A 15,609-nucleotide genomic window follows, 5' to 3' on the forward strand; every position below is an offset into this window, starting at 1 on the left:
ATAGAGAATATGTTTCTTATTTAGCATTAATTACTTTCATACATTTCATTTAAGCCAATACTTTATAAAAACTATAAAACATGTTTTTATATGGTAATTTGAAGTATTTTACAAATTCATTTTTTTAATTGCTTATAAAATTATAAATCTTATGTTAATATCTTGTACCTGAACCACTAGATAGAGAATATGTTCTTATTTAGCATTAATTACTTCATACATTACATTTAAGCCAATGTTTCATAAACTCTATAAAACATGCTTTTATATGATAATTTTGACGTATATTACAAATTCAAATTTTTATGGTTATGAAACACTCAATTCTCAATTTAGTATCTTGAAACCTTAACCACTATATAGAGAATATGTTTCTTATTTAGCATTAATTACTTTCATACATTTCATTTAAGCCAATACTTTATAAACACTATAAAACATGCTTTTATATGATAATTTTTACTCGTATTTTAAATTCATATTTTTAACAGCGTATAAAACTCTGTATTCTAATGTTGTTCTCCACCAATTTCACATTTTAAGTGACTACATTTTTTCTGATTGCAGTATAGCAGATCTTTCAAGGCTCGCTGAAACCTGAATTAACATTTTTACCACATTGAAAAGTTTCAACATCCTACATTTATATTGGACTAGAAGATTCCGATAAATCTAATAATTTTATGCAATTCACTTTTATTATTTTATGGTTAAATTCATTTTTATTAGAAATAAAATGCATTTTAAAGGCCAATAAATGTATGAAATGTAATAATATATTCTAAAATTTTTATATGCCCACAAATATTTTTCAATTATAAATCATTAGTCATCTTTGTTTATATATTTGATTTCAATCAAATATGAACTTGAAATGTGTATAAAAAATAATTATCTTTTTATATATCTAGATTTTATGATTTTAATCTTATGAACTACAACTACGTATAAAAAATCATGTGTAACATTTTCAAAACTTAAAAATACAGGACAGACAACTTTTAAGAAGAAAAGAGTTAGTGTTTTTTTTTGTGATTTTGATAAATATCAAAATAAAGGTTTTTAATACCTAGTTATAAAAAAAATTTATGACTTATGAGTAAAGTTTTATGGACATTTGTGATCTTATTTTTTGTTATATTTTCAAAAATATTAGTGATCATAATATATTCATATGCTTAATTAATATAGCCAGTTTGTCGGATTTTTTTTTGTCAATAGAAGCAGTCTATATAGGCAAATTTTATACAATTTAATTATTTTTGAAATATAGAATATTGGTAGATTCTTCTAATATTCTATCTCTATGATATAATTTATTTTATTAATTATTTTATCTTACAGTACACCTCAAATAGTGAAATTGAGTGCATTATGTATTTTATTATATTGTCATGCAGACTTGAAGGTGTTTTGTATAGGCAACCCTACTGCACTTTCAAAATGTTCAATATTATTCCTCACGAACCATTGCATATTATATAAAAATTATCTACTCATTTATGACTTTGTTACAGTGTAACTGTCCAAATTCTAAATTGTTCATAAATTTTTGTGTTAAAACTCAATTTATTATTAGTTATTACGTTATCCAAAACTCCAAAACTAAATCCTTTAATACTGGCCCCTTTAGATAAAATGTTCAAAGACCGACACAAATTCGTCCCTAGATGCGTCTTCCGATTAGTAAAAGTTTTTCAACTCAATTATTTAGACGGTAAATGGTGATTTAAATGTGCAGTTTAAAAAAAAAAATTGGCAGGAAATTTGGTTTTAGCAATTTCTTAATTTTAAAATTGAAATTCAAAATTCTTTAGAACAGAAATTTGATCTGGAGGTGTCAATGCGTTGAGCCTCGAAGATTTCGAAACGAAACAACCAATATTAAAAATGTTAGTATTTCAATTTGAATCTCAAAATCTATAGATGAATATCATAACAACAGATTATATCATGTGTTGAAATAACGAGTTGTAAAATGCAAAGTTTTAGAAAAGTTATGTTATACAATATAAAACTTTTTTAAATATTTATTTTATTTACTTACTGCAAGTTTGCATATATAATTATGTGTTTCAGTAATAAAAGTTTAACATCACCCTAAACGGTATGATAATACTGAACCTTCTACATTTAAATTACCAAAAGCAACAAAAAAACTATGAAAAATTACGACTTGGTACAATTTGTACGAAATATATTCACAAATTGCAAACGTCAAAAGTCATATAATATTCTATGTAAATAAAACAACTATATTACTTATTATACGTAGGTACAAGTTACAAAAGGTAGACTTTAAACATCTTTAATAGCGTAAATATACTTAATTTCGCAGTGTGTTTCATCATTATCTATGAGTAGTAATATTATTATGTATAAAGTTATAAGTCACGGGAATCCCTCTTATCCGAGACTGGATAAAATATAATTCAAAAACTTTCATGCTAATCTCAATACATCTGATGGCGCACGGTTCTACAACCTGGGAAAAAAAAAACGAAAAATCGGCGTTTAAAACCACGTCTACCCCAAGATCTCCTTCTATCACAATCAAGCGAAGACGAAGATCGATTTTAAATTACCACTAATAAATAAATATTAACTAACATTAGCATGTATATCACTATATCACTAACTAAAAATATTAGTAATTGTAATTTGTTATTTGTAATTGAACACGTTAGTAAACTTGTAATAGCATGATAAAATGCTGAAACATTTTAATTTAATAAATAAATAAATAAAAAAAAAAAGTTATAAGTACTGTATATTTGCATAAATATTTGTTTCCCTCAAATATATTTTTGAAAAACCTTAGTGGTCGTTCGACGTGTTTGAAACTCAAGATTCTGGTATTTGGATGATGCTGATCAAAAGCGGTATCTGTCGTGGACACCGTAAATGCCGTTTTTACCCCACATGGGGTCTTGGAATTCCGAAATTTGAATTTTTTAGTCGAGTGTTACTCGGCCGGGTTTCGATGTATGGGGCATAGTTACTTCACGGAAATTTCTGTTTAAAGTCGTTTTACATAAAGTCCTCCGGTGGTAGCAGTGTCCTATGGCTCCTTGTGCCCCTCCCCCATGGATATTTTAAAAAATGTTTAATATTTGTTCCACGTTTCTGAAGTTCACAAGTTCAGTTTTTCGTAGGTCTGTGATCAAAATCGGCGTCCCGTGGTGACACTGTAGAATTCATTTTTACCCCTATTTTTGGCGTCGGAAATTAGGATTTTGCAGTTTTTGGACTTTGTCGCCACGAAACAATTAATTTTGGGTGGTTAGAGCGATTTTTTTTTTCGCATCGTTTAGACGTTTTTGTAAAAATTCGAACGCTACCAAACCAAAGGAATCGGACGTTTTGTTGCGAAGTTACGATTACGATATTTTTATTTTTGGCACTTAGATTTTACGTATTTTTCGAATTTTTGAATTTGAGTTTTTGTTTAATCTTTTCGAAATTTGAGTGCTGACTCATAAATGCTACGACGAGTTTGAAAGGTTAATAAAGGTTAAAAAATCGAATGGCTTGTTTTTCGTACACGCATAATTTTCTTTGTATGGTACTATACCACCGTATAACGATTTAACGAAGTATCTTTTTGAACTTTGTTTTTTTACACGTTTTATGTTTGTTAAGGTTTCAACGTTAGCAATTACGCCAACAGCATAAAAAATAGTTTATATATAAATAGTTTTCATCAAATCATATAGAGAATACATCTATTTAATGTTTATAGTGTTTATATCCCTCGTTTAGCGTTAAGAATTTAATATGTACCTAAGCGATTTCGTTGTTTATACGAGATACGACCATCATTTTTAAAATGTACGACGCAGTCAGTAGATTACTTCTGATCACTTCAGACTCAAATCTGCTCGAATACAACATTTCATTTATTATTTATTAGTTTTAATTATATGTGTATATTTAATATGCAATATATTAGTATGATTGGTAGTAATTTGTTTTGAATTTCACAATATACCTTCGGAATATTTATAGGAGATAAAGATTTAAAATTTTATGGACATCGAACATAAAAAATAAATTTATTATGATTTATTTACATTGTAAGTATTCAAATAATGAATCGTATATGTATAAGATATATAACATATACGACCGTTAAGTTCAATTAGTTAACCAGTGGACTGTAACAGTCCGGAGAATATAATGCATAATAAATGCTTACCTGCAACTATCTAAACACTTAAATAATACATACATCTATAGTTAATGTATTACTTTTGGACTTTTGTCTTACTAGTACTATGTATCATATTAAGACTCATGATATTTATACAACTGCCTGCTTAATTTACAAAGTACAAAATATTATTGGAAATTTATTTCATTATATATGCTCAGTAATCAGTTTTGAAATTGTATTTGTTTATGAAAATATTATAATATTAAACATTTTTGAATTCGGCGGCCAGAGATAAAATCTAATAAGTTGAATATTCTAATCCGAATTGATATGATGTTTTTCATCATGATTGTGGTTTAGTGATATAAAACATTGTTTATCTATTGATATAATCGTTTGTATTACTGTCTGATTTATGTTTCATATCTTTTTGCAGTTTTTATATTCGTATTTGTATTTAAATTTCAACTTTAAATTGTTTTCAAGTATTTTGAAATAGGAATGAAGTTTGTCGTTAGTTTTGTTTGATTATTTCCATTTCTGAATTATTCACCGTTGTCCACGTACTAGTTGTCATAAACAGACTTCGATCTCTTTATGGTGTGTAGTATGACATTTTATCCTCCAACCATATACATATTTAACGACAATTTTTTTTTAGATGGCAGTACAGCAGATCACTCAAGGACTGCTAAGACATGAATTAACGTTTTAAAACACTTGACAAAGTTACAACATCCTACTGTTGAAAATGGACTAGACGATACTGATAATAATAATGGTTTTATGCAAAGTACGAGTAATGGGTATAGAATATAATTGTGATTCAATTAATAGTAGTGTTACTAAAAGTCATGTAACCTGACCAGTAGATTAAGTAATGATGCTTATTTACCATTATTAACTTTCATATTTTTCAGATTGCAGTGCAACAGATCACTCAACGGTTTGCTGAGCATGAATTAACATTTTTAGCGCTTGGAATAGTTTCAACATCCTATGTTTAATATGGATTAGAAGGTATTAATATTAATAATGGTGTTTTGCACGGTACGTGTAATGTTAAATGAATGTAATTGATAGCAACATAATAGAAGTGTAACAAAAAGTTAATGTTATGAAACCCTTACCATTAGATAAGTAAATGATTCTTATTTAGCATTATTAACTTCCATGTATTTGATTGATGCTGATACTTCATAAACATTATAAAACATGCTTTTATATGATAATTTTGACTCGTATTTTAAATTCATATTATTAACTGCGTATAAAACTCTGTATTCTAATGTTGTACTCCATCAATTTCACATTATAACTGACTACATTTTTTCAGATTGCAGTACAGCAGATCTTTCAAGCCATGATGAAACATGAATTATCGTTTTTAGCACTTGGGAAAATTTGGACATCCCATGTTGAAATTTGACTAGACAATACTGATAATAATAATAATAATAATGGTATTTTGCATGGTACGTTTAATAATAACTGTATGTAATTGATAGCAACTTAATATTAGTGACACAAAAAGTTAGTATCATGAAACCAAGACCAATAAATTAAGTGAATAATTCTTATTTAGCATTCTTAATTCCTTGTATTTCATTGATGCTGATACTTCATAAACATTATAAAACATGGTTTTATATGATAATTTTAATGAGAATTATAAATTCCTATTTTTAACTTTTTATAGAAAAGTCAATTCTCAAGTTAGTATTTTGAATCATTGACCAGTAGAAAGAGAATATGTTTCTTATTTAGCATTAATTACTTTCATACATTACATTTAAGCCAATGTTTCATAAACTCTATAAAACATGCTTTTATATGATAATTTTGACGTATATTACAAATTCAAATTTTGTATGATTTATGAAACACTCAATTCTCAATTTAGTATCTTGAAACCTTAACCACTATATAGAGAATATGTTTCTTATTTAGCATTAATTACTTTCATACATTTCATTTAAGCCAATACTTTATAAACACTATAAAACATGCTTTTATATGATAATTTTTACTCGTATTTTAAATTCATATTTTTAACAGCGTATAAAACTCTGTATTCTAATGTTGTTCTCCACCAATTTCACATTTTAAGTGACTACATTTTTTCTGATTGCAGTATAGCAGATCTTTCAAGGCTCGCTGAAACCTGAATTAACATTTTTACCACATTGAAAAGTTTCAACATCCTACATTTATATTGGACTAGAAGATTCCGATAAATCTAATAATTTTATGCAATTCACTTTTATTATTTTATGGTTAAATTCATTTTTATTAGAAATAAATTGCATTTTAAAGGCCAATAAATGTATGAAATGTAATAATATATTCTAAAATTTTTATATGCCCACAAATATTTTTCAATTATAAATCATTAGTCATCTTTGTTTATATATTTGATTTCAATCAAATATGAACTTGAAATGTGTATAAAAAATAATTATCTTTTTATATATCTAGATTTTATGATTTTAATCTTATGAACTACAACTACGTATAAAAAATCATGTGTAACATTTTCAAAACTTAAAAATACAGGACAGACAACTTTTAAGAAGAAAAGAGTTAGTGTTTTTTTTTGTGATTTTGATAAATATCAAAATAAAGGTTTTTAATACCTAGTTATAAAAAAAATTTATGACTTATGAGTAAAGTTTTATGGACATTTGTGATCTTATTTTTTGTTTATATTTTCAAAAATATTAGTGATCATAATATATTCATATGCTTAATTAATATAGCCAGTTTGTCGGATTTTTTTTTGTCAATAGAAGCAGTCTATATAGGCAAATTTTATACAATTTAATTATTTTGAAATATAGAATATTGGTAGATTCTTCTAATATTCTATCTCTATGATATAATTTATTTTATTAATTATTTTATCTTACAGTACACCTCAAATAGTGAAATTGAGTGCATTATGTATTTTATTATATTGTCATGCAGACTTGAAGGTGTTTTGTATAGGCAACCCTACTGCACTTTCAAAATGTTCAATATTATTCCTCACGAACCATTGCATATTATATAAAAATTATCTACTCATTTATGACTTTGTTACAGTGTAACTGTCCAAATTCTAAATTGTTCATAAATTTTTGTGTTAAAACTCAATTTATTATTAGTTATTACGTTATCCAAAACTCCAAAACTAAATCCTTTAATACTGGCCCCTTTAGATAAAATGTTCAAAGACCGACACAAATTCGTCCCTAGATGCGTCTTCCGATTAGTAAAAGTTTTTCAACTCAATTATTTAGACGGTAAATGGTGATTTAAATGTGCAGTTTAAAAAAAAAAATTGGCAGGAAATTTGGTTTTAGCAATTTCTTATTTTAAAATTGAAATTCAAAATTCTTTAGAACAGAAATTTGATCTGGAGGTGTCAATGCGTTGAGCCTCGAAGATTTCGAAACGAAACAACCAATATTAAAAATGTTAGTATTTCAATTTGAATCTCAAAATCTATAGATGAATATCATAACAACAGATTATATCATGTGTTGAAATAACGAGTTGTAAAATGCAAAGTTTTAGAAAAGTTATGTTATACAATATAAAACTTTTTTAAATATTTATTTTATTTACTTACTGCAAGTTTGCATATATAATTATGTGTTTCAGTAATAAAAGTTTAACATCACCCTAAACGGTATGATAATACTGAACCTTCTACATTTAAATTACCAAAAGCAACAAAAAAACTATGAAAAATTACGACTTGGTACAATTTGTACGAAATATATTCACAAATTGCAAACGTCAAAGTCATATAATATTCTATGTAAATAAAACAACTATATTACTTATTATACGTAGGTACAAGTTACAAAAGGTAGACTTTAAACATCTTTGTAATAGCGTAAATATACTTAATTTCGCAGTGTGTTTCATCATTATCTATGAGTAGTAATATTATTATGTATAAAGTTATAAGTCACGGGAATCCCTCTTATCCGAGACTGGATAAAAATATAATTCAAAAACTTTCATGCTAATCTCAATACATCTGATGGCGCACGGTTCTACAACCTGGGAAAAAAAAAACGAAAAATCGGCGTTTAAAACCACGTCTACCCCAAGATCTCCTTCTATCACAATCAAGCGAAGACGAAGATCGATTTTAAATTACCACTAATAAATAAATATTAACTAACATTAGCATGTATATCACTATATCACTAACTAAAAATATTAGTAATTGTAATTTGTTATTTGTAATTGAACACGTTAGTAAACTTGTAATAGCATGATAAAATGCTGAAACATTTTAATTTTAATAAATAAATAAATAAAAAAAAAAAAGTTATAAGTACTGTATATTTGCATAAATATTTGTTTCCCTCAAATATATTTTTGAAAAACCTTAGTGGTCGTTCGACGTGTTTGAAACTCAAGATTCTGGTATTTTGGATGATGCTGATCAAAAGCGGTATCTGTCGTGGACACCGTAAATGCCGTTTTTACCCCACATTGGGGTCTTGGAATTCCGAAATTTGAATTTTTTAGTCGAGTGTTACTCGGCCGGGTTTCGATGTATGGGGCATAGTTACTTCACGGAAATTTCTGTTTAAAGTCGTTTTACATAAAGTCCTCCGGTGGTAGCAGTGTCCTATGGCTCCTTGTGCCCCTCCCCCCATGGATATTTTAAAAAATGTTTAATATTTGTTCCACGTTTCTGAAGTTCACAAGTTCAGTTTTTCGTAGGTCTGTGATCAAAATCGGCGTCCCGTGGTGACACTGTAGAATTCATTTTTACCCCTATTTTTGGCGTCGGAAATTAGGATTTTGCAGTTTTTGGACTTTGTCGCCACGAAACAATTAATTTTGGGTGGTTAGAGCGATTTTTTTCTACGCATCGTTTAGACGTTTTTGTAAAAATTCGAACGCTACCAAACCAAAGGAATCGGACGTTTTGTTGCGAAGTTACGGTTATATTTTTATTTTTGGCACTTAGATTTTACGTATTTTTCGAATTTTTTGAATTTGAGTTTTTGTTTAATCTTTTCGAAATTTGAGTGCTGACTCATAAATGCTACGACGAGTTTGAAAGGTTAATAAAGGTTAAAAAATCGAATGGCTTGTTTTTTCGTACACGCATAATTTTCTGTATGGTACCTATACCACCGTATAACGATTTAACGAAGTATCTTTTTGAACTTTGTTTTTTTACACGTTTTATGTTTGTTAAGGTTTCAACGTTTAGCAATTACGCCAACAGCATAAAAAATAGTTTATATATAAATAGTTTTTCATCAAATCATATAGAGAATACATCTATTTAATGTTTATAGTGTTTATATCCCTCGTTTAGCGTTAAGAATTTAATATGTACCTAAGCGATTTCGTTGTTTATACGAGATACGACCATCATTTTTAAAATGTACGACGCAGTCAGTAGATTACTTCTGATCACTTCAGACTCAAATCTGCTCGAATACAACATTTCATTTATTATTTATTAGTTTTAATTATATGTGTATATTTAATATGCAATATATTAGTATGATTGGTAGTAATTTGTTTTGAATTTCACAATATAACTTCGGTAATATTTATAGGAGATAAAGATTTAAATTTTATGGACATCGAACATAAAAAATAAATTATTATGATTTATTTACATTGTTAAGTATTCAAATAATGAATCGTTATATGTATAAGATATATAACATATACGACCGTTAAGTTCAATTAGTTAACCAGTGGACTGTACAGTCCGGAGAATATTAATGCATAATAAATGCTTACCTGCAACTATCTAAACACTTAAATAATACATACATCTATAGTTTAATGTTATTACTTTTTGACTTTTGTCTTACTAGTTACTATGTATCTATATTAAGACTCATGATATTTATACAACTGCCTGCTTAATTTACAAAGTACAAAATATTATTGGAAATTTATTTCATTATATTATGCTCAGTTAATCAGTTTTGAAATTGTATTTGTTTCTGAAAATATTATAATATTAAACATTTTTGAATTCGGCGGCCAGAGATAAAATCTAATAAGTTGAATATTCTAATCCGAATTGATATGATGTTTTTCATCCATGATTGTGGTTTAGTGATATAAAACATTGTTTATCTATTGATATAATCGTTTGTATTTACTGTCTGATTTATGTTTCATATCTTTTTGCAGTTTTATATTCGTATTTGTATTTAAATTTCAACTTTAAATTGTTTTCAAGTATTTTGAAATAGGAATGAAGTTTGTCTGTTAGTTTTTGTTTGATTATTTCCATTTCTGAATTATTCACCGTTGTCCACGTACTAGTTGTCATAAACAGACTTTCGATCTCTTTATGGTGTGTAGTATTGACATTTTATCCTCCAACCATTATACATATTTAACCGACAATTTTTTTTTAGATGGCAGTACAGCAGATCACTCAAGGACTGCTAAGACATGAATTAACGTTTTAAACACTTGACAAAGTTACAACATCCTACGTTGAAAATGGACTAGACGATACTGATAATAATAATGGTTTTATGCAAAGTACGAGTAATGGGTATAGAATATAATTGTGATTCAATTAATAGTAGTGTTACTAAAAGTCATGTAACCTTGACCATTAGATTAAGTAATGATGCTTATTTACCATTATTAACTTTCATATTTTTCAGATTGCAGTGCAACAGATCACTCAACGGTTGCTGAGCATGAATTAACATTTTTAGCGCTTGGAATAGTTTCAACATCCTATGTTTAATATGGATTAGAAGGTATTAATATTAATAATGGTGTTTTGCACGGTACGTGTAATGTTAAATGAATGTAATTGATAGCAACATAATAGAAGTGTAACAAAAAGTTAATGTTATGAAACCCTTACCATTAGATTAAGTAAATGATTCTTATTTAGCATTATTAACTTCCATGTATTTGATTGATGCTGATACTTCATAAACATTATAAAACATGCTTTTATATGATAATTTTGACTCGTATTTTAAATTCATATTATTAACTGCGTATAAAACTCTGTATTCTAATGTTGTACTCCATCAATTTCACATTATAACTGACTACATTTTTTCAGATTGCAGTACAGCAGATCTTTCAAGCCATGATGAAACATGAATTATCGTTTTTAGCACTTGGGAAAATTTGGACATCCCATGTTGAAATTTGACTAGACAATACTGATAATAATAATAATAATAATGGTATTTTGCATGGTACGTTTAATAATAACTGTATGTAATTGATAGCAACTTAATATTAGTGACACAAAAAGTTAGTATCATGAAACCAAGACCAATAAATTAAGTGAATAATTCTTATTTAGCATTCTTAATTCCTTGTATTTTTATTGATGCTGATACTTCATAAACACTATAAAACATGATTTTATATGATTATTTTAATGAGAATTATAAATTCCTATTTTTAACTTTTTAAAAAAAAGTCAATTCTCAAGTTAGTATTGTGAAACCTTGACCACTAGATGAAGAATATGTTTCTTATTCAGCATTAATTACTTTCATTCATTTCATTTCAGCCGATACCTCAAAAACACTATAAACATGTTTTCATATAATAATTTTGACGTATAATACAAATTCAAATTTTTTATGGCTTATAAAACACTCAATTCTCAATTTAGTATCTTGAAACTTTGACCACTAGAAAGAAAAATGGATCTGATTTAGCATTAATTATTTTCATACATTACATTTAAGCCAATGTTTCATAAACTCTATAAAACATGCTTTTATATGATAATTTTGACTTATATTACACATTCAAATTTTGTATGGTTTATGAAACACTCAATTCTCAATTTAGTATCTTGAAACTTAACCACTATATAGAGAATATGTTTCTTATTTAGCATTAATTACTTTCATACATTTCATTTAAGCCAATACTTTATAAACACTATAAAACATGTTTTTATATGGTAAATTTGACGTATTTTACAAATTCATTTTTTTAATGCTTATAAAATACTAAATTCTCAATTTAGTATCTTGAAACCTTAACCACTATATAGAGAATATGTTTCTTATTTAGCATTAATTACTTTCATACATTTCATTTAAGCCAATGTTTCATAAACATTATAAAACATGCTTTTATATGATAATTTTGACGTATATTACAAATTCAAATTTTGTATGGTTTATGAAACACTCAATTCTCAATTTAGTATCTTGAAACTTTGACCACTAGAAAGAAAAAATGGATCTGATTTAGCATTAATTATTTTCATACATTACATTTAAGCCAATGTTTCATAAACTCTATAAAACATGCTTTTATATGATAATTTTGACGTATATTACAAATTCATTTTTTTAATTGCTTATAAAATACTAAATTCTCAATTTAGTATCTTGAAACCTTAACCACTATATAGAGAATATGTTTCTTATTTAGCATTAATTACTTTCATACATTTCATTTAAGTTAATGTTTCATAAACATTATATAACATGCTTTTATATGATAATTTTGACTCGTATTTTAAATTCATATTATTAACTGCGTATAAAACTCTGTATTCTCATGTTGTACTCCATCAATTTCACATTTTAACTGACTACATTTTTTCAGATTGCAGTACAGCAGATCTTTCAAGCCATGATGAAACATGAATTATGGTTTTTAGCACTTGGGAAAATTTGGACATCCCATGTTGAAATTTGACTAGACAATACTGATAATAATAATAATAATAATGGTATTTTGCATGGTACGTTTAATAATAACTGTATGTAATTGATAGCAACTTAATATTAGTGACACAAAAAGTTAGTATCATGAAACCAAGACCAATAAATTAAGTGAATAATTCTTATTTAGCATTCTTAATTCCTTGTATTTCATTGATGCTGATACTTCATAAACAGTATAAAACATGGTTTTATATGATAATTTTAATGAGAATTATAAATTCCTATTTTTAACTTTTTATAGAAAAGTCAATTCTCAAGTTAGTATTTTGAATCATTGACCAGTAGAAAGAGAATATGTTTCTTATTCAGCATTAATTACTTTCATTCATTTCATTTAAGCCGATACCTCAAAAACACTATAAAACATGTTTTCATATAATAATTTTGACGTATAATACAAATTCAAATTTTTTATGGCTTATAAAACACTCAATTCTCAATTTAGTATCTTGAAACTTTGACCACTATATAGAGAATATGTATCTGATTTAGCATTAATTACTTTCATACATTACATTTAAGCCAATGTTTCATAAACATCTATAAAACATGATTTTATATGATAATTTTGACGTATATTACAAATTCAAATTTTTGTATGGTTTATGAAACACTCAATTCTCAATTTAGTATATTGAAACTTGACCACTAGAAGAGAAAAATGGATCTGATTTAGCATTAATTATTTTCATACATTACTTTAGCCAATGTTCATAACCTCTATAAAACATGATTTTATATGTAATAATTTGACGTATATTACAAATTCATTTTTTTAATTGCTTATAAAATACTAAATTCTCAATTAGTATCTTGAAACCTTAACCACTATATAGAGAATATGTTTCTTATTTAGCATTAATTACTTTCATACATTTCATTTAAGTTAAGTTTTCATAAACATTATATAACATGCTTTTATATGATAATTTGACTCGTATTTTAAATTCATATTATTAACTGGCGTAAAAACTCTGTATTCTCATGTTGTACTCCATCAATTTCACATTTTAACTGACTACATTTTTTCAGATTGCAGTACAGCAGATCTTTCAAGCCATGATGAAACATGAATTATGGTTTTTAGCACTTGGGAAAATTTGGACATCCCATGTTGAAATTTGACTAGACAATACTGATAATAATAATAATAATAATGGTATTTTGCATGGTACGTTTAATAATAACTGTATGTAATTGATAGCAACTTAATATTAGTGACACAAAAAGTTAGTATCATGAAACCAAGACCAATAATTAAGTGAATAATTCTTATTTAGCATTCTTAATTCCTTGTATTTTATTGATGCTGATACTTCATAAACATTATAAAACATGGTTTTATATGATAATTTTAATGAGAATTATAAATTCCTATTTTAACTTTTTATAGAAAAGTCAATTCTCAAGTTAGTATTGTGAAACCTTGACCAGTAGATAGAGAATATGTTTCTTATTTAGCATTAATTACTTTCATTCATTTCATTTAAGCCAATACTTCATAAACACCATAAAACATGTTTTTATATGGTAAATTTGACGTATTTTACAAATTCATTTTTTTAATTGCTTATAAAATATTCAATTCTCATGTTAATATATTGAAACTTTGACCACTAGAAAGAAAAAATGGATCTGATTTAGCATTAATTATTTTCATACATTACATTTAAGCCAATGTTTCATAAACTCTATAAAACATGCTTTTATATGATAATTTTGACTTATATTACACATTCAATTTTTGTATGGTTTATGAAACACTCAATTCTCAATTTAGTATCTTGAAACCTTAACCACTATATAGAGAATATGTTTCTTATTTAGCATTAATTACTTTCATACATTTCTTTTAAGCCAATACTTTATAAACACTATAAAACATGTTTTTATATGGTAAATTTGAGTATTTTACAAATTCATTTTTTTAATTCTTATAAAATACTCTAAATTCTCAATTTAGTATCTTGAAACCTTAACCACTATATAGAGAATATGTTTCTTATTTAGCATTAATTACTTTCATACATTTCATTTAAGTTAATGTTTCATAAACATTATATAACATGCTTTATATGATAATTTTGACTCGTATTTTAAATTCAATATTATAACTGGTATAAAACTCTGTATTCTAATGTTGTACTCCATCAATTTCACATTTTAACTGACTACATTTTTTCAGATTGCAGTACAGCAGATCTTTCAAGCCATGATGAAACATGAATTATGGTTTTTAGCACTTGGGAAATTTGGACATCCCATGTTGAAATTTGACTAGACAATACTGATAATAATAATAATAATAATGGTATTTTGCATGGTACGTTTAATAATAACTGTATGTAATTGATAGCAACTTAATATTAGTGACACAAAAAGTTAGTATCATGAAACAAGCCAATAAAAATTAAGTGAATAATTCTTATTTAGCATTTCTTAATTCCTTGTATTTCATTGATCTGATACTTCATAAACATTATAAAACATGGTTTTATATGATAATTTTAATGAGAATTATAAATTCCTATTTTTAACTTTTTATAGAAAAGTCAATTCTCAAGTTAGTATTTTGATCATTGACCAGTCAGAAAGAGAATATGTTTCTTATTTAGCATTAATTACTTTCATACATTCATTTAAGCCAATACTTATAAAACTATAAAACATGTTTTTATATGGTAAATTTGACGTATTTTACAAATTCATTTTTTTAATTGCTTATAAAATACT

At 26.3% G+C, this 15,609-nt stretch overlaps 3 long non-coding RNA genes across 4 annotated transcripts in view; 2 read left to right on the forward strand and 1 right to left on the reverse strand.

Moving 5' to 3' along the window:
* Positions 1–15,609, reverse strand: part of LOC113555809 — a 29,784-nt gene that overhangs the window by 8,674 nt on the left and 5,501 nt on the right. The window lies entirely within an intron of this gene.
* On the forward strand, positions 5,115–6,442 carry LOC113558628. The gene is made up of 3 exons (XR_003405670.1): positions 5,115–5,176; positions 5,493–5,631; positions 6,291–6,442. It is a non-coding gene; the product is annotated as an uncharacterized LOC113558628 (long non-coding RNA).
* On the forward strand, positions 10,631–15,137 carry LOC113558705. Its single transcript, XR_003405686.1, has 6 exons — positions 10,631–10,690; positions 10,819–10,917; positions 11,235–11,373; positions 12,755–12,893; positions 13,909–14,047; positions 15,062–15,137. It is a non-coding gene; the product is annotated as an uncharacterized LOC113558705 (long non-coding RNA).

The sequence above is a fragment of the Rhopalosiphum maidis genome, chromosome 3, assembly GCF_003676215.2.
Source record: "Rhopalosiphum maidis isolate BTI-1 chromosome 3, ASM367621v3, whole genome shotgun sequence".
NCBI lineage: Eukaryota > Metazoa > Arthropoda > Insecta > Hemiptera > Aphididae > Rhopalosiphum > Rhopalosiphum maidis.